Raw genomic sequence first — 23618 nt, forward strand, 5'->3', positions numbered from 1 at the left:
GGCCAAGGGCAAGGTCCTGCACCTGGGTTGGGACAATTCCCAACATCAATACAGACTGGTGGATGAATGAATTGAGAGTGGAGAAGGACTTGAGAATACTGGTGGATGAAAAATTGGGCATGAGCTGGCAATGTGTGATGGCAGCCCAGAAAGCCAACCGTATCCTGGGCTGCATAAAAAGAAGCATGGCCAGAAGGTTGAGGGAGGTGATTCTCCCTCTCTACTCTGCTCTTGTGACAACCCATCTAGAGTACTGTGTTCAGCTCTGGGGTCCCCAGTACAAGAAAGATATGGACCTGTTAGAGTGGGTCCAGAGGAGGGCCATGAAAATGGGCAGAGGGCTGGAACACCTCTCCTATGAAGAAAGGCTGAGAGAGTTGGAGTTGTTCAGCTTGGAGAAGAGAAGCCTCTGGGGAGATCTTAATGCAGCTTTTCAATATGTAAAGGGGGCTTATAGGAAAGATGGAGAGAGACTTTTTACCAAGGCCTGTAGTGACAGGGCAAGGGCCAGTGGTTTTAAACTGAAAGAGGGTAGGTTTTAGATTAGACATAACAAAGACATTTTTTACCATGAGTGGTGAGGCACTGGAACAGGTTTTCCAGAGAAGTTGTGGGTGCCCCCTCATTGGAAGTGTTCAAGGTCAGGTTGGACAGGGCTTTGAGCAACCTGATCTAGTTGAAGATGTCCCTGCCCATGGCAGGGAGGTTGAACTAGATGATCTTTAAAGGTCCCTTCCAACCCAAACCACCCTATGATTCTATGATTGCGGTAATCAAGGTGAGAACTCATACACTCCAGATTATAAGGCCTGTGTCAAAAAAAGAAAGGAGATTTCTGGCTCATTACAGGTGGAAGATTATTTATTTTTGCTGCCGTGGCTGTCTGGGCAGCCAATAACATAGAATCTTGAAAGGTCCCAAAATTGAAAAATGGGTTGCATAATTTAAAGCTGGATGTTCTTGTTACTGGAAGATGATCAGGAGGCACTTCCTTCCTCCTACCACCTTTCATGTGTCCGCCTTCATTGTTAAAAGGCTTTTTTTCCTGCTATCATCTAAACATCAAGACAGCTGGAGAACTAGATGGGTTGTGGAGTGAAAAGCTTTGTGCATTGGTGTCAAAGTGATAAGAAACAGTTTTTTCCACACGTTCATGTAGTTATTGGGGAAGAACACTGAGGCTTTTTTTGTCTCTAAGGTGTGGGTTTTGGCAGGAGAGAAACAGTTTTCATAATAATAGTTAGTTCTCTGTCTAAGGAAGTCTGAAATATTTCTCCTCAATACTTCTTATTTGGTTATTTGCCAGCTCAATCTATGTCATATCAGAGGAGAAAGGTAGTAAAGGAAGAGGTGCTGGTGGTTGAAAGGCATGTACTTCCATGAGAACGGACTGGAGTAGAGCAAATAAAAAGGTACGCTGTCTTCATGCTGATTTCTGGCTTGGATTCTGAGTATGAGAAGAGAAAGTCAGTTTTAGCAGCAAGGAAAAACAGTTTTCCAGAGTTGTCTGGCAGGCAGGAAGAGAGGCAGTAGTGAGGGGCTTGGCAGAGGCATAAGTGGTAGTTAGACCTCTAACTCCTGCAGAGAGGTAGCAGGAGAGAGAGCGCACTCTTCTGCCATTTGTGCCTTTGAAAGTGCTGCTCTTGGTGAAGGTTTGCAAGTTCTCTTCCAGTCACTCCACAAAGAAGCTGTTTAAAAGAGTATTACTTGCCAGTGTGTGAAAGGAAAATGTCAGTGCAGGCAAATTTAGATGACTTGCATCATGTTCTCAGTGGGCCTACACTGGTTTATAGCAAATGAGGTTCTGACCTTGTTTAAAAATAGCTATTATTTTCTGTCTGCAATATTGATTTCTGTGATAGTTGATAGTTGTCAGTGCATCCTTGTAAGTATGAAAAATATAATCTTAACTTCATTAATTATTAGGCACGATTTATAAGTCCAAAGTGCAGTGGTAATTCTTTGTTATATATATTACTATAATATATATATTTATATATATATAAATAATATATATATTACTATAAACCTGCTGATGTCCACCCGCTATCCATTCTCATCTTCAAATGGTGAAGTAACCACATAGATGTTTGTGGTAAACGCCTGCCTGATTTCAGTACAACAAAATCTGTTTTGGAATACCAGCGAGTCAGTAACATGGTATAAGTAAGTGGCATGCCGTATTATGTTGTCTACGTTCCAGAAGAGAAGCTGTCACCTCTTCCACCCACCCTCTGCATGTGGAGTATCTTTTCAAAGCAATCTGAGGGTGTTTGCCTGTGCATTTAAGTTGAAGGCCTGATTCAGTCGTTTTATTGTTCTAAGTAGTAATATTAAAGGAAGCATTTTCAATTGGGAGCATTTGGGGAAATATTACCATCTTTGTTAAATGTACCCATCCATACAACAAGAGTGACAGCCATTTCCAGTGACTCAGAGCATCATTAATCCAGAATGTTTACAGCTATTAGCAGGGATGGCAAGGCTCAGAAAGGTTACTCTCCAATCTCCCTAGTTAAATCAGAAGGCCAGTGGAGCTAGGGAAATGAGGCAAGGACGGGTCTTTGACAGAAGAAGAATGTCCGTTGCCTTGAGTCACAGCAATATATATTATTTAGAAGCTGGAGGTATCAGAAATTGCCAGCAATATGACTGAAGGCCAGAACATAGCTTGCAGACTGTGAAATAAAGAATACAAAATAGTCCAAAAGATATGGTTTAATAAATTGAGTTACCAATTTGGTGATGCTGGCATTTATTGATGGCTGTAAGTAATGTGTCCAGGAACTCTGGTGAATGGGTAAAGAACGAGGAGAACATTACTGTCATATTCCTCCCATGAGAGTGAACAGAGGTGATGGAGGTTTTTTGGCAACTACAAGCTCTAATGGGAGGGAGCTGTAGAGTTAGTGGAAAAAATTCCACCTTAAGTTAAATCTGCACTACTCTTTAATGAAATGTGACCAGCTTTTGGAAGGAAAGGACGGTTTTTGGCCCTGAACATTGAAAATGATTTATATTTGTTTTTGTCCTGGATGTTCACACTGATTCAGCACTGACTATATATGGATTTTTTTTTTTTTAACAAATCCACTCCCTTGATATTAAAGAGGAGCAGCTTTTACACTAAGCCAGAAACCTGGAGGATATTTTAAGATCCACCTACATCTTGTGAGATAGTCTTTACTACTCTAAATTAGATTCCCTAAACATACCAGATATGAGAATGAGTAGAACATATGGATTGGCCAAAGGTATCCTAAGTGGGAGCCTTTTCTTTCTGCGTGCTACAGCTCAGCTCAGCCTGAAGTGTGACAGGCACTTTTAGTGACACGTTCGTGCAGGAAAGGAGAGGATAGCTGTGAAGATAGACCAGAAGCTTTCTCTCTGGTAAGAGCTCTGCCGGCTGCATGACATGATTACATAAAAAGCCATAGGGAAGCTGTGAGATGCTAATGTTTTCAAGGTAGGGCTGAGGCCTTGCTTTTGGATTTTGGATCATGACGTATTTCTCCTTATACCTATCTAGATCCAGTGCGGGCAAGCTTTGGTAGAAACACAAAATGCCAGTGAGTTCCTTTGTTCTTTGCTTTAAACATGGTCCTCAATGAACTCGTTAAAGTCCTCGTTTAAAAAAATAAATGTCTGTGATGTTTAAGTTTGAACCCAGGTTCCAGGTCTTTATTAGCTAGTGTTGGAGTCTGATGGATTGCACATCCTCATCTTCAGCCCAAACACGTTTTATATAGTTGAAAAGTACCGATGAGCCCTACAACACACAGAGGATTTTGGTAGCAGAATCAATAGTGGATAGTTTCACCAGTTACTCTGATTCCAGATCTTCAGTCTGCTGCAGGGTCTGCCTTGGGCTGGAGTCCCCTCAGGATCAGCTGAGCCCAGAAAATGCCTTGAACACACAGCTTTTCATTATTAGCTCTCAAATGGGAGCTGCTGACACACTGACTCTTCTTGTTCCATTTCAGGACAAATTCAAAGACATACGGAGGGGGGTTCAAACTTACTCCATTTCCATTGGGTTTGCCACTCCATATTGACTTCACACTAAGGTAGAGGCACTCATGTGCTTGGTTGCAATGAGAGAAGCTCAGTTAAATGAAGCTGTTCGCTATTGTGCGGCTTCCCACTGCTCTGTTTCCAAAGAGACTGTAACCAGGAACATACAGGAAGAGCCAAAGGTTGTCCAGAAGGGCTGGCTCTCCCCAGCTTCTGGCTCTGAGAAAGCTTCAGAGGAGGAGGGTAAGGAACAGGTATTTTACCTGTTTGGATGAACGTTTGTCTTGGCAGGATGTGTCAAGAATCATCTGAGCTGTAAGCTCATCTCATTTACGCACAGTATACTTCCTGGGTTTGGAGGAGAAAGGAAAATATTGTTTTAATAGAGACTAAGGAATAATAAACAGTGCACTTCCATGGTATGTTCAGATCCTGAGAAGTGTTAAATACTGGGAACTAACATACTTTTTAGTTTCCTATTTGTAGCTGTTTGCTCAGCAATGCAAAGAATCCTTGTAAATAAATTAACCAAATCACCTGGGGCTCTTTTTGTATTTAAAAAAAAAATATGTATCACTTTTCTTTGTATTGCTCAATCAACCTTGCAATGGCAGGTTATCTCTGCTGGCACACAGCAGAAAGTTTCTGCAGAGTAATATTGCTTCCAGTGTTATCCAGGTTGCTCAGCCAAACTTGTTAATGATAAGTTTGGCAACAGCCTTAGGCAAAGAGATGATTTGCTAATGAACAGCCATCATCCTATCTGAATAGACAGCTATTGGACATAGACTGCCAAGAGATCGTCTGCTGAACTCTTTGGAAGTATGAATGCCTAGCTGCAAATGTTTTAAACTCTTTCTTTTTGAACTGCTCAGCCTACAATAATCAGTCAAGAATAGCTTCAATGAGTGTGTGCTGGAAGTTCTTCCTCGAGGGAGAGATTTTTGCTCTGGCACCCACATTTTACATCACTACGCTTCCCTGTGTGTGCTCAGATCTCTTTGGACTCATTTCCACAGTGTTTCTTTCATTCAAATGATCTGTCTTTGATTATGTAGGCCTTCAATTCTTTTTTAAAATCCTGTGGCATGGTAAAGGTTCAACCTTTTGAGAGTGTTGTGTTTTCTGTCTTTGTGTACGCAAATATGTACAAGGTTATGTATAGAAGATATTTTCTGGATACTGTTTAGTTTCTAAACCTACAGAGGTGGTGCAGAATTACTTTTTTGTGACCATTTTAGGTTGTGAAAGTCGCCTTGGCACAAAGGTCCATCAGAAGGCAGTAGATTTCATACATAGGTGCACATGATTGTCCTTTAAGTAAGAATCGACTTTTCTGATTGTACATATGATTAATCATTTTTTTACCGGCATATGAAGGAGGTCATACCAAAAATCTGTTGAACAATTTTGACTTAGCAGAGTTCTTTTGATTTAGTGGTTTCAAGAAGATGCAATACTATGTGAGGAAGACAAAATGATAGCTACTCTGAATCTAAAATATATCTGAAAGAAATAGTATGTGCAAACCAACTAAAATGAAGCCTCTTAAATGGGCAAATATGAGGCCCTCAGGCAATGAGAATTTAATTTTCGTACTGCTTTCTTACTAATACTGTATGATTCCAAGTGTATCTCCTTAGGAGATAAACCCCCTCGATTCCCCTTGAATTCCCTGAGAGAAAAAGATAGTTAATACCATCCAAAAAAGCCATTAAGTGTTTGTTAGGCCTAAATATCACCAAAGCCTTTTAACTAGTCACATGGCAAGAGCAAGATGGCCAATATTCAGATATGTTCATATAGATTGTTCTCTTATTCTCTTTGCCTTTCTGCATTTTGTTGAAAGTCCGACCCTTTCGTTTTGAGAAGTGTGGGAAAGATAAAAATTTTAAATGTGTACCCAGGCCCCTGAACTGCATTTCAGATAATGTAGGGAGATGTCGTGTCATGACAAAACCTCTAAAAAAGCAAACTAAATGAGCAAAGGCTTAAACTTTTAGGGTTGAGTGTCCCATATTCAGGCATCAAATCCATGTCTTTGATATTGCATTACGCTAATGTAGCCTGATTTTTCAAAGGTCATCAAGGCTTGCCCTTTACTGGTCCCTTTACTAAATCATTGCAGGGAATCCTATCTGTTTTACACCTGCTGACAGGCACTGAAATGTGACAGTTTAGCCACAATGAATGAAGATTCATTAAAATGGAAATTTTACCAAATACCGACAGTGGCTGACTGTAGATATGGCTAGCTTAGAGTCATGGCTAGCTATACCACGTGACAATGTTCTCCTGTCCCACAGCTCCCAGTCTAGACTGGGGACTGTCCTGAGCCCTCTGCAGACCGCTTCCAACTTGCAGATCTGAGGTCCTTGCCGGCGAGCAGAGTGAGGAGGGATGGTGTGTGGGCAGGGTGAGGGCACGTGCCCCGGCTGGGGAGCGAGGAAGTGCTTTCCTGTCCCTTTTAATACTCAACCTGTCAATAGCTCCCTCAGAGTGTTTGGCAGATATTTTTTTATTTAATCTCAGGAAATTTTAAAACATCCACTGCTGACTCAGATTTGGGTTTTGATGACTAGATTTGTAAAGGTATTTAGCTGTGTAATTTTATTAAAACCAATGATAACCAGGCCTCTAAGTACTTGTTGGATAACAGTTGTGAAATAAGAGGTTTATTATGGTTTTTGTACTCTAATAACATTTTGCTGCAGTTTTGCTCCCGTGTTTTTTTTCCTGTTTTGTTTTCTGAAGAGAATATTTAAAAAAAAAAAAAAAAGGTAATGTAATCATCAATTACTGTAATAGCCACTAGAGGTCTACTGATATCAAAATTCTGCCAACATCAATTATTTCTGCAAGTATTAAAAATGTTTCATCCAAAAGAAAGTACTTCTTATTAAACATTAATTGTTTGCTTTGTGAGGTGTTTCATTTTAATTCTCTGAATTTTTAACCTCTTAGTGTTGTTTTTAATTAAGTAGCATTTAACTGAAGTAGGGAAGAGTTGCAATGTAAAACTCACAACTGAAAAGTGACTTAAAAGATTGCCAACTATATTCACCAAGTAAGTATATTATAATGTAATTCACTCTGGATAGAATATATTTCTTAGTGGTTAACCTTGCAGCAAACAATGTTTTAATGAAATTGTTCTACAATTAATGGCTTCTTATGGCATTATTGAATTCCATCTGCCTTTGAGGATTATTTTTGTTTCTCAAAAAATAAAACAATCTTCAAACCCTCTTTTAAATGTCCTTAGTATGATGCTTTTTAAATTTCTAACAAGTGGGAATTAGATTACTGTATTTCCTGTACGCCTAGTTATTAATCACAAGAACAGGAATGTATTCGTTGGGACAAAAGGGGGGACGTGTTACATTAATGACTTTTTTTCCAGAGACTTCTCTGCAGTCAGGTGGCAAATACTGCTTCTCAGTCAAAACAAACACAAAACAAACACAAAACAAACCAACCAAACAAAATGGGTAAGTCACAGTTGCCCTGTGATTCATGAGCTCCTTACCTAGAGTTTGTAGGGAATCAGGCTGGGGCATGAGAAGATCCATTTGAGACCTGGCTGACGGTTAAACATGGCTTTATCTGTTCCTGCTCAGCAAAATGTTTTTACATCCTCTTTCTGGTGGCCTAACAAGTCATGAAACAGTAGCCTGTGGGTCTCATAAGAAGTGTCAGGCTCCTCAGATTTCATCTGACGGTGCTTCCTGCTTGGTGTCTGACAAGTGGGGATATTTTTTTTTTTTTTGCTTTTTTTGAAAGAAGGTGGTGTCACAGGTAGTGTTGCTGAAATCAGCTGCTGGGCTAAGTATACAAACGAGGCCTGGTTCAGAAAACTTGCAAAACTTTCCTGATGCGTACTTAGCTGAATGGGGTGCTTTGCTGAACTGGGACGAATCTCAGTGGAAATATTGATTGTGTATTGTGTACTGTATTGGGTCTTGTAATGAAATATTGTCTGTGTACTGACTGTGTTGTGACTGCTGTACTCCCCCTGTTCTTAGCTTAGCACTAGGTGTTACCTTGTGCGTAGTTTTCTTCACTCACTGAAGGATGAGGGCTGTGATAGTGTGGTGACTTCAATTAGTTGTGTGTGTAAAGTCAGTAGCTGATGGCTGGCAGCTAAAGAAAAGGAAAACCTATAAAGTCTGGTTTTTTTCAGACTGTTTATTATAAAGGAAAAAATTCTGATGGCCATATCTGTCAACCTTAATATTTATGAAGGTATCCAGACATGCCTCTTACTGATTGGAGTGCTTGGTATGAGTATACCTCTTTAATAAGAGGGGAAATCATTAGTGTGATAGCAGAACAACTCAGGGTAAATCATTATACTAAGGGATTTGGTAAAACCGTGTATAAATGGCCACTGTGTACGTAAGTCATGCCCAAGATAGTTCTCACTTACTGCCCTTTATGGAAATACTTCATTTTTCTCCTTCTTCACTTTAAAGAGGAAATGCCACATGAAGAGGGCAATGCTTTCCTTAAGAAAGACCTGTGAAATTAATTCTTTTAAGAATATCTTTGCTTTCTTCATTGAACAGTCAGAGAATCACTCAGGTCCTTTGTGCAAAAGGCAAAAGAGCAGATTCAGTCAAGGCGGTGCTGGGAGGTGTAATCACGTCTCCCTGCGCAGGTCTGGATCCAGCATCCCAACAGGGATTCCTCTCCAGGGAGAGCAGGTGGTGGAGCTGCTCTGTCCTCCCTGGGGTTTCAGGGGAAGGGTAATTTTAAGTTGTTGTCAGGGCTCCGAAGAAGGCTTGCCAGTGAAGCTGGATAGAGCAAACAGATACAGCCAGAGTAGCTGGGAAAAGTGAGGACAAAGGGTGCGTTCTCTAGCCATTTGTTGATCCTGTTCATTAGTGTCCATTCACTACCTCATTTCTCAACTCCTGAATGAAGAATTATTTTATCTGTTTTCATCTAGTGTTGAGAGACTTGGTTGGAAAAAAGCTATAGATTATTATTTTTATTAGTGTTATTATTGTTATCGTCATCGTCGTCATCATCATCTCTCTCTTAATAGTCCCCAGAAATTGTTCTGGTGCTAGGTCCCCTGTACAGACTTTGTGACGACTGTAGCTTCTGTACAACCCTGAATTGTTCTTAAAGTGTTGGGCAACAGGCAAAATACTGGGACTGTCTGGCTTTCCTCCTGAACATCCCATACTTCAGAGGAATGAATGCTGAAAATGATTAGTGTGAGGGACAGAAAAGATACATCATGAGCATGGGCTATTATGTTTTTCATATTTAAGTAAAAGCAGATGTAAGCTATGTGAGGCTAATGGGGCATTACTTACAGAGTCTCAATGTAGCAAAACTAATGGAAACATTTTTCTTTTTAGCTCTAAAATACAGTGTTTAAATGGAATTATATGGCAGAAGGGGTGGAGCCAGCATGGCAATTTTTCCAGATGTTTGAATTCCTCGTTATCCTTGCCCCGGAATTGGCGATTCACCTCTTCAAAGCTTTATTCCCTGTGTCTATGTCACCAGTATGTGAACACCTTCACAGCTTCTTTTTTGTTTCTGCAAGTAGTAGGTTTGAGGGAAAAAGGAGTATCTGAACTAGGAAAAGGCACCTTATTTCCTTTTTCCCTTGGGTAGAATGTGGCAAATTTCCATCCTCTGTCTTCCTTTCCCTGTGAGGAGAGGATGAGAAGTCAAATGACAGTTTATTAGCACTTGCTATGCTCACCACTATCTCAGGCTGGGACCTCAGCCAGAAACACGATTCAGGCATTAGGAGTAAATGAGAGGAATATTGTTCACTGCAAGATTCCCAACCCTTTCTCAAGTTTGCAGATATAGCCAACAGATTTGACTGAATTCACAATGAAAGCATCTTTAGGACCATAAAAGCTTTTTTTGTTTCAATTCTCCAGAAAATGTGGTTGATTTTTAGGAGAGCTGTAAGCAGAAATGCTTATTCAAGCAAGACCCAAAGAAACACCTAAATGAAATGCAAAAATCCATTTTGCTGAACAAAATGCAGATTTCAGGATATATCTATACCTACCTATATATGTATGATTTCTCTAATAATTTTGAGAATTTTGGGCTTCTAATTTGGGGCACTTGATATCATGAAAGTGAAACTTATGGATAAATAGCTCAAGTTTCTGGAGTTCTTTTCACTTTATGTGTGAGATCAGAAACCTCGGCAACTTAAAGTATTTAGATGCTGTGTTCTTATTATATGCATTAATTAAATAGCAGAGACTCAGTGAACTGGATACGGATAATACGCTGGAGAAAGCCATCTATGGTGCTGGTTTTATTAAGTGGGTCGACATACTGTGTATTTACTTAAGGCTAGGGTGTCTATAAATAGAATGGCCTCAGGCCTGTGGCTTGCTTACAGGACCTGGGTTTGTGTGCTGTAAGTTGGGGTGAAAGAAACCCTTGGAAAGGGTTTCCCTGTGGTATTGAGTAATATACATATAAATATGTGCAGGGAAGAGATGGCTTTTATATGTACCATCGATTCAGTGGCTGGAATACTAATATCCCTGTATCTGAAGCCTTTACTTCCCGTGACAGCCTAATGAGACACTGACAGTGGCTGTCTACTTGTCCTGAGTGAATGTCCTGCATTATGTTGTTTGTGTTGTACTGAAGGATGTTGAAGTGAGGCTGTCTGACTGCTGTCCCCTTGGGAAGCTCAGGAAGAGATGTACTGAATCTCCCATGAGGCTATCCTCAGAAACAGTTTTCCACCTAAATAAATACCGTCTCCTGGGGATCTTCTAGAATAGTAACCACTGTATGACTGCCAGTATCTTTTCATGTTGTGAAAATCTGAAGCCTGAACTAGAGCATCTATAATATGGAGGCATAGTTAAAGCATCAAAAAGGGGATGCATCTTATCATTTACTTACTGAACAGCATTGGCTTCCTACCTGCTTCTATGTGTAACTTCAGTTGTATACACTTCATACTGTTTGGGACTAAGCTTTCTTAGGGACTTCTGTTCTCCTTATTTACCATACAAAAGCTGAGGTCATCCGTGATGTGTTCTCTGATATTTCTTACAGGTGTGTGCTAAACAGGGGAGGGAAGCGTTTAAGGCATACTGCTGTATTCCTGTGTGGGATTTCTTAGCTGGAAATATATGTGTAGTGTGAGTCCAGCCCATCAGACCCACTGATGTGAGCTTTACAAACAGGTTCTATGTTCTTCTGCAGAAGAATCTTCATAGAAACCCCTTGTGTTTGGTAGCTTTGTATGGAAGAGTAGCAGATTTGGACTTCCCAATCTACAGCTCCTAAATCTTTTATACATAAATTGATCTCATATTTGTACACTTATGGAGAAATGTTAGCTAAAAATCTTTGCTGCTTCTTCAAACTCTGTTTAAACACTACAAAAAAATTTACGTCGAGAATACGAATTCATTGTCATATTATGTTCTGTGTGCTTCCTTGAACTTTATTGCATTATCGCACCTTGAAAACTGATGTTATAAAACAAATACTAGCACAAGATGCTCTAGGCTCAGAAAAGACACAATGAAGAAAGACTAGAATAGAAAGTAATGTGGAATGAAGAGACATTAAATAAACTCTTGGACTCTTCAGTTTGGAAAAAAAAAAGATGCCTGAGGGAGGGGTATGACAGGGGTCTGTACAGTTGTAAGTGGTGTATAGTGGTAAACATGGTATTATTCTACACTGTTTCTCATACTGTAGGAAATTGGGACACTTAATAAAATGATCGGGCAGTGAGATCATAAGAATCAAAATACATTTTTGCACACAGGACATCATTAGATTGTGGTATTATTGTCACAGAATGTTGCAGAAGCCGAAAAAATGAACAGTTCAAAAGTGGAGTGAACATAGTCCTGAAGCATAGATCAACTGATGGCTATTCAATACAGTTTTTAAAAATCTTTACTCAGAGAAGATCATAAAGTATTGATTGCTGGAAGCTGCAAGGATGTACTAGGAGAAGGATCATCATATTTTACTGTTCCTATGGTCTTTTGCTCAACATCTGCTTAGAATTGGGATACTTGGCAAGATGAATCTTTGCTTGACCCACTGTGATTATTTGTGCTTGTTTTTAGATTTCCAGGCATCACATCTATATGTCAAATACTTGATGGTATACCCTTCATAGTATCAAGCAAGCAAAGTCCTGCAGATAAAGGCAGTGAGGGGATTCCCTTCGCCTAACAGAGCATGAGAGAGAGAATCTGTAGCAAAACAGGAAGAAAAGGCAGTGTTCAGTTGCATGCTGTATTGCGAGCCTGCTGTTTGATTTTCGGTCTACATTGTGCTATTTATCATCATGAAACAACATAAAGGCTGACTGTAACCTGAATCTCTGTCTTACCTCCCCCAATTGCCTAACATACTTTTTGCCATCAGGTGAAGTAGAATTCTTCACTGAAAAGTATCTGATCGTTTTGTAGAAACACGCTCAGTTCAACCATCCTGAGGCCTTTTAGAGTTTGTTACTGCTGACAATTTGCTACTCTTTTTTTTTTAAGGAGAATATGTTATTAGATGCACCAGTGGTTACACAAAGAAACAAATAGGTCAGACAAAAATGAAGTACCTCTGAAAAAATTAACCTTTTTGGGATGGTAGAAGAAAATGGCTAGGCAGCAAAAATAGCACTATGGAAGTGACCAGTGTGCAAGCCCTGCTCTGGTCATGAGAGAGGGGGATGCAGAACTGGGATCCAGTGGGTTTGCGTTTCTTTCCTAGTTACCTTTGCCCTGGTCAAGTCTCTTGATTTCTTTTTGTCTTGTTTCCCATCTGGAGAGTGGAGGTCATAATATTGCTTTAAATCCATCTATTTTCCGTCTTGCTTGATTAAGCAGTAAGCTTTTAGGCTAGGGAGTTTATTACTATGTATGGGTACAATGCCTGGCATAATGGTGACCTGATACAAGCCAGCTATCTGGTGCTAATGCACCATGTACATTAAGCAGAAATACTTAAAAAAACAAACCTACCAACCAAAAGAAAAACTACTTGAGGACAAAGAATAGGCAAGTCCTTGGCTCTTCACTTCTGCCTTTTTTTCTCTCTTTACTTCCCCTCTTGTACTCTGCTGACACTGTCTCACTTTCTTTTCCTTAACCTTTCTCAGATGGCAAGAAGAATCTCTCTAAAACAAAAGCCTGACTCTGTTTGATGGTGTTCTTTAAAAGCAGAAGTAAACTGTGAGGGAATCACTGCCTGGAACTGCATGTGCCTGCCTCCTCCAAACAGGAACTTGGGTGCTTAGGAGGGCTCCTTAACGGTTGCTCTGTGCTGCAGCTGGACCCACCAGCTTGGCTGCTTGTGCCACCCTCATCTCCCTCTTCTGTGCAAAGAGTGACACACTCGTACATGCCTTGGAGGCAGGGCTCAGTGGAGACGCAGGTGTTACAGGCAGCCCTACAAGACGTGCCTACTGGCAACGTCAAACCAGTGTACCAGCTTTGCAAAAACAAACCAGAAGCACACATCTTACTGGGAACCAGTACCCCAGGACTCTGACTCTAGAAAATGATTCTCTGTGCATCCATGACCTTTTAGTGATTTGGTGTCAGGAAATGTGAACAAAAATTAAAAAATAAAATAAAAGGGACTTTATTCTTTCAGTGAAAAGCTTTAAGCCTGAGATGTAGGGGGAAAATGTTACCATTCTCATTTTGATGTCATCAAAGCCTTTATGTAATCTGAGCATTGGTGGGGAAGAGTGCTCCTGAATCGTGGTTACTAGTGGGAGTTTCAGAACTGATGCGTAGGTGGGAACTAACAATAATACCGCACATATCTGACTGCTGCACTGCATGGGTTGGGCTAGGCTGGTACCAAGACTAGCCATCAATGTTAGCCTCACCAATTTTGACTTGCATAGGGGACATTAGACTTGCTAGCATTTCTGTTTGAGAGGCACCAGCCAAGTGATTGGGAAGGAAAAGGCACTGGAATTCCTCAAGATTTGGCTACCCCCCCGTCATGCATTTAGTTTAACTTTGCATATTTTTCATTTCTTAAATGGGAAGGTCACAGTACCATTAAAGTCACCCACTGGAGACAGATAAATTATGCAGGACCCACATGAACTGCTGTGCGTGACTGGAATTCCAGCCCCTAGTCCTGGCCATGCACTTCTCACTGAAATCAGTTTTGCACCATGGGACCCCTAAATGGTTTTGTCACTGCTTGGTTCGGCTTTGAGTAATCCTTTTGTTGTTGTTTGTCCAAACGTCCTAGTGCAGTTTTTGTAAATCTCAGCCCAACCATCCTTTATAGTGAATGTCAATTCATCGTCTCCCTCTGTATCTGAAGCACTTGGACCCTGATGCAAACCTTCATGACATCAGTGAGCAGTGGACTAGATCTTCAGTAAGCAAGGTTAATCAAGGTATTCAGAGGTCACATACACAGAATTTATTTATGTTGTGGTGGCTAGAGAATACAATTACCAGCATGTCTTTGTGTTTTTCATGGTGAGCAAACTGTTGCCAGTTTAAAGCATCAGTGTTGCAAGATGTAGCATATCCAAAGACTGCTGAAATCACTGCAGTAACTCCCACATATTTAAATGGATTTTGCTATAGGACTTTTCCTTATTATAAAAGTAGTACTTAATCTGGTGATGTTCTGCAGACCAATTGTGCACCACCATTGGGAAGAGCAATAGGCAAAGTTTTCACTTCAGCTGAGAATTAAAGAGTATTTAATTTTTTTATTTGATGTCTTAGCGTAGACAGTCCATCGAAGTTCATTCAGGTGGTGCTATTCCTCCTTTTTGTGCAACATATTGAAGTTTGTTTTCCCAAATTCACTGATTAAATGTTTTTTTTTTTCTCAAAGCAGGAGGGGGAAGAAGATACCAGTCACTGTCTTGACATGATAGTTTTTTCTGCTACCTTACTATACACATGGAGAACGCTTTGCTTTGAGCATTAGAATACCCTGTGGATGTGATATCCCTTTCCCCCCACTGTCGTCCTCTACAGCGAATACTCTTAGATCAGTTTTATGGTGCCATCTCCGTTCTGTCCCTATTAGATGTTCATCAACTTTAATGTCTGTCTGTGAGAATTAGCTAGCAGATGGAGTAAGCAGCCAAGGTTATGATTCAGGTAATGCTCTCATGTCTCAACTTTTTGTTTATTTGTTTTTCTTATCTGCAATGCATAAACGATTTACTGCAGGGTAGGTGTCCTTGGAATATTTTCTTCATATAATTCTTTTAGTCTAATGCCAGCTGAGATATTGAATCAGTCAACTGCTGTCTCTTCTGGTGAGAATGTAAGATAACAATTTAAATGACAGTTTCATAATTCCCCTCTGGAAACTGAGTTTAGCTGTTGCTCCTACCAGGGCCAAAGAATTATTCTTTATATACCTGCTGATGAAACTTAACAGAGCTTTTGAACTAGGTGAAAACAGCAAGAGGAAGTGAAGTTTTCTTCATACTCTTCCTCATGTCCTCTTGACATGCTATTGCTTCAGCATCTCATACAAGTCTTCCAGAGATGCATCTCGTAGCAAAACGAAGAACTGATGCAAGTATTAGGGTACAGATTGGCTATGCTTAAAAGGTCTTAGATCTACCTGTCTAACTGGGTGTTTGAAAAGTATCTGTTTTTCAGCTTGTGCTTTCTTTATCTCCACCTTACTCTCTTCCTCAGTTTTCATTCTAGCAACCATGGGGTAATATGGGTAAATTTCTTATGAATATACTGACATATACCGAACCAGAAGGAAAATTTGAGTATTCAACTCTTCCCATATTGTATGTTCCTTGATTATGATGCTTTGTCAAGCCAGAGCTGGCTAGCATATCTTTCTTGCCTCTTTTTATAGTTATGCAAAGAAAAAGAACATAAACTGCTTCACTTTTGATTTTGGTACTCTTGGTCTTATACCAAATATTCATCCTTAGATTTTAAAAGATAAATAGCTGGGATTTTTTGTGTCACTTTGCTGGGCCATTAACATAGTATCACTTGTCTTGCTCCCTCACCTTGATTTCTCTGTGTGTCTGTCGTAAATGGCAGCTCCTGGAGAAACATCATCAGCCAGTATGGTTTATGTAAACTTTGTTATTGACTGTGATCTTTAAGATAGAAATTACTTAAAACATTTTCTCCTGCTCTGAATTCCTAAAGCTATTCAGGGAGCGTTAAATAGAACTTCCTGCCTGGCATGATTGGGAAACAGGCATTTTTGGTCTTTCAAAGCTGTTTGTTTACAGAAGTTTCAGTCATCTCACTATGTGTTTTTGCATCCTATTTCCAGCTTCTTTTAATATTAGTATCTTTCTCCTCAACAGTAACTTAAATTGATATATATGGGAAAAGAAGCTGTAAAATTCTAAAAAGACCAAATATTATATCAGGGAAAATCAGACTTCCTGTTACATTGAAAGCAGACCTAAACACATTCAAACACAGAAATGCACAGTAGGTCATCTAAAGTACTGTAGTGACATGATTTGGAGTAATAGGAAGGAAATTTGATGCAGCTTCTAAAATTAATTTCATTTGAAACCATGAGCACTATAGAAAGCATTTATCATACTGATAATATCTATTGCAATTGCATTATTCTGTGGGTTTGGTTTTTGGTTTTGGTGGGGGTTTTTTTTGAGGTAATGGAAACGAATTTGTGCATTTAGAAGACGTGTTCCAGTAGAGCTCTTTCTGCTCCTGGACAGGAAATAAATAGGTGGGAAATATGCACAGAAGAGCGAGACAGGAGAAGTAAGCCCTAGCGTATTTACTGGTAATGCTTAAAATTAGTCAATATCCCATAATATCATAAATATCAGCAATGAAGCAGAAATTACTGCCATAAAGCTAATTTAGATTAGGTTTTCTTTTCTTAACTAAAAGTAGTATTTGAATTTCTTCAATGCTTGAACAATACACACTGGATTTCCTGGATTTTTAAAATGAGCTGTGGCATAGAGATGCTGCTTTCTAACCAAAATTATGAACACTAAAAGAATAAAGCAATAAATACACTAGTCATCTTAATTTTTTTTTTTTTTTTTGGTCTGACAAGCCCAACCTGATGCTAGCCTGCCCCATTTGGATAGATTATGCACAAAAACACACGGTAGTAGAGCAAAATTCACATGAATAAACAGAAATCAATTAGCTTCTTTAAGAGAATTAAATGTAAATATTAGAAGTAATAGATACAGAAAGGAAATAAATTCAGAGAGTATACTTTAACACTGTATGACAGGAATAGCACTGAGCTTGGAAAACATAGATTTGGAAATGAGTTCTGTTATCTCAGAGAGTGAATAGGTTTTACATTACTGAACATTTTCATTTGTCCAAATTTACATGGTGCTAAATGCAACCTTGTTGTGATAGTACCCAGATCATATTTAATTTAAATATTTTAAGTGCCTGTGCCTTGAATTTCCTATTTGGGAATGTATAGTTTAATGCTCACACTTATATTTAGGTAGATAAAAATGATCTGACCTTCAAAGCATCTTGCATTGAAATGGAAGATAGCAAATGTGAATCTTGCAATGTTGCAGCTGGTATCCAGGGAACTGCAAATGAAAAAATCAGAGGTCTTCACTGGTCACATCGGTACAAACTGCCCTGAAGAACAGGGCTTCTATGCAGGAGCATAACAACGCAATGTAGAACTACAATGTACTGAGGAAGAGTCGGGAGCTCAAACCTGTTAAGAGTCAAAACTATTAGTGTGTGAAAGAGTCGCTGAGCTTGGGGCTGGTGTAGGGTACATCTATGTGCTGTTCAGAAAAGGGTCAGGGTCTGCAAGCTTGAGCACTGGAACGCCCAGACACTCAGTTTCATTGTTAGCTCTCTCCAAGGTCTGTGCTGGGCCATTTCAGTTTGCTTGCTCCAGTGCAAATCTGTTGTAAAGGAAGGAGCCCTCAGCAATGGGGATGAAAACGTAACCCATCTGGGTTACCTAAAGGCTTTTAACAAGGCCCCTCCTAAAGGCTCTGTAGTACCTAAGTGGTTGAAAAATCAGAAATGGAGAATATGAATAAATACTTAGTTCTCTCAATAGAGAGAGGTCACCGGTGGAGTCTAAATGGATTTGCAGTAGGGCTCTTACTGTTCAAAATATTCAGAAATAGTTCAGAAAAAGGCTGGAGAGCGAGGTGACACATGTTGTTGAGAAGACTAAGTTACTCAGGATCACAAAAAAAATCCTGATTATAGAGTTACAGAAGAATCTCATGGTACTGGGTGATAAAATGACATAAGAAATTCAGCTGTGGTGAATGTAAAGTAAAAATAATGAAGAAATGCAATCCTCAATTTGTACAGAGTCTACAAAGGCTGTGAATGGCTGTTACCACCTTGGAATAAAATCTTGGGGGGCTAGTAAATAGATCTATGAAAACATCAGCTCAGAGCTCAGTGACGGTTTACAAACAGACTGAGTGTTAAGAATTTTTTGAAGTAGCACTGAAGATACGGCTTAAACAGGATTTGTAGGTAGATGTTAGACCAGCTAGTGCAGTTGGAAAAAATAGTATTATGGATTGGTAGAAGCAGTGCTAAAGATACGGGTATAACGGGATTTGTAGATAGATGTTAAATCAGCTAGTGCAGTTGGAAAAAGTAGACAAGCTTTTTGGCACGCAAACCTTGATGAGGTTGCAGATTGAAGGAGGACACTTCAGAGCTTAATACAGAGCTTAATATTGGATCCACCAGGAAAGAAGTAGACAGCAAAACAGTGAACAGTAGCATCCCCTTTTTAACCACCGTCAAAGACAGGATATTAGGCTAAATGGACTTTCTCTGACCCAGCATAGCAATTCCTATATTCCTGTCACATCCCTGTGTAAATTTATGTACCTACAGTGCTATTCTGCCCTCCCTTTTCCAAAAAGTGTATAGAAGAAAAGGTACGGGGAAAGGTGATAAGGAAGGTCAAACATACGAAATTGTCTCCGTGAAAGAAGAAACTACATTGACTATGACTCTTTAACCTGGAAAAAGGATGATTTAAGAGGACATAACTGACATTTGTAAAGTCATGAGTGGCATGGAGAAGATTAAGAAGGACAAATTATTTGTTGTCTTTCATAATACAAAAGGTATGGGCCATCAGATGGAATTAACAGAGGTCATGACCAGAATAAGTAAAAGAAGATACTTTTTTGTGCATCACAAAAGGATGTCGTAGATGCCAAATGCTTGTTATAGGTTAAAAAAAAAAAAAAAAAAAGAAAAATTAATGGAGAGAAAATCCTTGAAGAGCTTTAAAAGGCAAGAATAAGTCTTTAAGCTATTCGTTGGCTTTTTGCATTTTTCAGACCCAGGTCTGATCCCCAGATCATACACACCATATCCATGCAGTTCACATTCAGGCTTCTCTTGGGAACAAGACAACGAAGTCTCTCCAGGGACTTGGACATCGCAATGCAATGTCATTGTTGCGCTTTTACAACCACTGCTGTGGAGGATTGTGCTATGTCTGTCTCATCAATCGGTTAATTTGGGGTTGCCATGCAGATAAGACGGGTTAAGTGTTATGCAGTGTGGATAAAGCTAGTCCTGCCCTGAGCAGCATGGACACAAGTCAGTCTGCTCTAGTGGTCCAAAGGCCAGAACCTACTTCCTAGTGTGGTCCACAAAGCTGACAATGTAGCCAAGATATATAAGGTCAGGTTTAGGAGACGTCTGACCTAAAGGTAGCTGGGTGGCGGGAGGGTAAGCCAGGGAAACATTCTCACTCTGTTCTCAGTCACGCCTCTAGCTGTTGCCTGGTGTCAGGGTCAGGAGAGTGTATCTGTTCTTATCCTCTTGCAGCAGAGTGCTAAGGGCTTATTGCTGGAAATAACATGTGTTTCAAAGTCATTGTTATTTTCCATATATCCTCTTTTTGAATAAGAATGTCTATCAGACATGAGTATGGTGTAATCTTTTATTGTTGGTCTCACACACCAGAGACTGTACTGCCACAAAGTAGCCCGTGTAACTCACAGAATCACAGAATAGTTGAATTTGGAAGGCACCTCTGGAGATTGCTCAGTCCAACCCTGTTGCCTGTTTAAGAAAGTTATGAAATTCAGTTTTTAGAAGATGTATAAGCAACAGACAGTTGAAAGAGCATTTTTACCTTTGCTATGCCTCTCCGCCACTCCCAATCTGATAAACTAATCTTACAGATCTAGAAAAAAAAAATCTTACTGAGAACATCTGACCTCATCTTGCATTTATGATTTCAGTGTAGAAATAATTTAGTTTAATGTTGTTTAATGTTGCCCAGGTCTCACAATGGGGTAGCTTATCCCTTCAATGAGTACTTCTACATTTGGCACTACATTCCCAAAATGCACAGCATTTGCTTAAGAAGACAAAATTATATTACAATTTTACAAGTACAGGCTGTTTTAGTTTTTCTGTATAAATTACTTTGGCTATTAGAATGAAATCACAGTAATTTTTATCATTTTGCATATTAAAAAAATAATATCTCTTGAAATGTGTCATTACTTACAAAATAGTTTGATTCGAAATTCCTGAACACTGATTCTGCTAATACCTACTCCTATTTGTAAACCTTGAGTAAAGTCAGTGAATTGAGAGGAACCACAGGTAGAGAAAAACAGTCTAAGAGGTACCAGGAATATGTCCCGATTGCCTGTGTGATCCAGTGGATAAAATCACAGGAGGAAAATGCTTAATTATATGACACATCTCCAAAAATAAAATAAGATTGTGTTTAAGAACAGTTTTGTTACACTCTTGAAGTGCAAAAGCAAAAAATTTTCTTTTTCATTTACATATTTAGGTATATTCTGATTATTAGCTCCGCACCATTAGTTCTGTGCTTAGAATATGCAAACTGAGCGTTTGCTGTCAGAAGGTGGTGGTACAGCTTGCACTGGTGTAGGCTTCTTCTTGATTTATCACTGCACTAGGACTGAAGGTCACTCGGTGTTTTGTATAAGGAATTCATCTGACAAAAGCAGGATCTGAGTTACCAAGTTATATTCAAAAAGAGAAAGGAAAGGATAGGGAATTAGGGGTTTTAAAACCCCAAATCACAGGTTTGATCCTGTGAAGTACTGGGCACTGTTGCTCTATTTCAGCAAGACTTACATGCGCTTAAACCTTTTGTTCAGGGCTCAGCATTTAGCGCTGTTTAATCTCAAATGAATAGTTCTTAAAATGAAGATTGATACTTCCTTTCATCCATAGATTTCAAAGGACTCTGTGAACATCTATGTACAGAAACTATATAATAAAAATGAGAATTCAATGGTGATTTCACAGTTAAGCATAGTAAAGAAAAAGACAGGAAATCAAAACAGAAACCTTCACTTTCTCATGTCAACTTTTCATGTTGGACCTGTATATAGTTTTATTCTCCTGTCTTTTTTCCTGTTTATTTTCAACATGAAATCCTCAGACTCCTCATTTGTGGCTAAAGCTGTGAATTCATGCAGAAACATAGGACAGGATGTGTCTTCTGAGCTCCCACGTCTTGCCTTTGAACTGTGGGTGCCCTGTTGAGAGGAAAAGTGGCTGTTGTGTATTCACCTCTCATCCCCCTCCCAAGCAAGAGGGTAGACAAAGAGCAAAATTCAGACTCCAACCTTGATAAAGGTAGACTCTACTTTCGAAAAAGGTAGAGCAGACCTATGAGAGCAGTGGGAGCAGCTTGTTTCTGCTAAGGACCTGGAGCTGGTTACTCTACTCGAGCCTTACAAGTGTGCTTCTTTGCTCCTAGTATGTTACACGTACATGTTTTTCCTTAGAGTAGATTGCTTAAATACATGTCATTACCTTTCATTTTATCTTATTCCTTGTTCTGGCAAGCTCCACCTGGGTTCACTAAAACAGTTGCCTTTCCCTGGGTATACCCAGGGATATACATATGCAATAGGGATACCTGTGAGCTCTTGGATGTTCCAGGAGATCTCTGAACTTTGCACATTTAAAGTGTTTCTGTTTCTCCACGTGTGTGTGTTCCTGCTGAGGGAATGATTTGGGTATTCATCTGAAATAAAACCCAAGAAGTTTCAGCCAGAAATGGGAAGAAGATGGTCAGGGTTAATTTGGACCCATTTTAGTAACTGGGTGCTACTTGTTTAGGGTGCTGGCAGGGGAATCCATTCCCTATCCAACAACTAAAGGAACGTAGTACTTATATTTTGTATTTGGTTGAAAGACTGAATTTCCAGAAACACACGATTCAGTATTATTAAACGTAAGTTCTGCACATGAGCGTTAAGAAATGAATGTTTGCATTCTAAGGGCAATGTTTACTGATTTCTACAGTCATAGTTTGTGAAACAAAAAAGAAACAGAACTTTGCTTTCATTATCCATAATAGTAGTTTAGCTACTTTCACGGCATTAATCTTGCTGTTAACTGTTCTTTTCACATTGTGAGGAGACAGCATATGACAGGAAAAATCTGTAACATCATTCAACATCTGATTATATGCCCTTTTTCCTCAAAACCAATTTGCATGCCTACAAATATCAGTGTTTCCCAGTGGAATTGAAGGTGTAAAATATTGTCTCTTGAGCTGAAAATTATTTAGCCAAAGTTTTTTCAGTATTTGGGAATTCTGGCTGGATGATTTCAAAAGCAAAACCATATGTCGCTTACATGATTTGGCATTTCTCCAGTTGCATAGAACATGAGTGGAAAAGTGGAAAAAAAAAAAAAGAAAAACCTAACACTAATTAGATGATAATAAATACAGGTGCTATACTGTGTGGTGTAATTCATCTTCATAGCAAGCTGTGGGATGAGTCAGAGCCAGCAGATTCTGAGGAATACTGTTTTGTGCATGTATATTCCCAACACATGCTAAGATCCAAATTAAGGTAAAACTGAAAGAGTTGTGTAACACTGAGATACTTTTCAAGGTTACAGAAGTGCAATATTGCTTAGCCATGGAAAATAAATTGTATGCTTTTTGTTTGGTTGGGTTTTGTCTGGGGGCTTCTCACTGTAAATGCAATTAGTATAGTACCAGGAAAAAAACAGTGATTTGATGATAATTTGGAGATCCTGACCTGGGCTTCCCCACGCCCCCATCCCCCTAGAGTTCCCAACAATTTCCTTACCCATTCTAGGCAGTGAGGTACCTCCCCAAGAAGGCACCTTCCCTCTTCAACCAAAGCCTTATTCCCGGCCTTATGTGGTTTGCCGAGACTAAGTTAGTTGGGACTAACCTGCCAACTATCCTGTATAGCTGTACAGGGAAAGCTGTTATACATCTGCCCACTGTTTTGCCTGCCCCCCTCCCCTACCCATAGGAGTTCTGGCTAAATGCAGCCTCTGGGCTCTGTCATGTGTCAAAGACTGTCATGGAGGTTCTTTTCTTTTAAAATTTCCAGAGAGAGAAGTGGATTCAGATGGTGTAGATTTGACTCATCTGCAGCTCTTTTAGTACTCAGATAGCTCAAGCCATTACAGGTACTGAGGGGACTGGTGTATCTGACCTGCTGATGGAGTGTTGTGTGTGTAGCCACGCACATTACATGCTCGAGAGCGAAGGCACGAAGGAGGAAGGAATCTGTTCTGTGCAAACGGACGGTTAAAAACATGATTAGAGACTGGCCTTACATTCTCAGTTGCTGC

General features: G+C 39.6%; 1 protein-coding gene across 4 annotated transcripts in view; it reads left to right on the top strand.

The window, feature by feature from the left end:
- NOL4 (nucleolar protein 4) overlaps positions 1 to 23618 on the top strand; it is a 195570-nt gene that overhangs the window by 67856 nt on the left and 104096 nt on the right. The gene's annotated exons all lie outside the window — the stretch shown is intronic.

Source organism: Gymnogyps californianus, chromosome 2 (assembly GCF_018139145.2).
Source record: "Gymnogyps californianus isolate 813 chromosome 2, ASM1813914v2, whole genome shotgun sequence".
Classification (NCBI taxonomy): domain Eukaryota; kingdom Metazoa; phylum Chordata; class Aves; order Accipitriformes; family Cathartidae; genus Gymnogyps; species Gymnogyps californianus.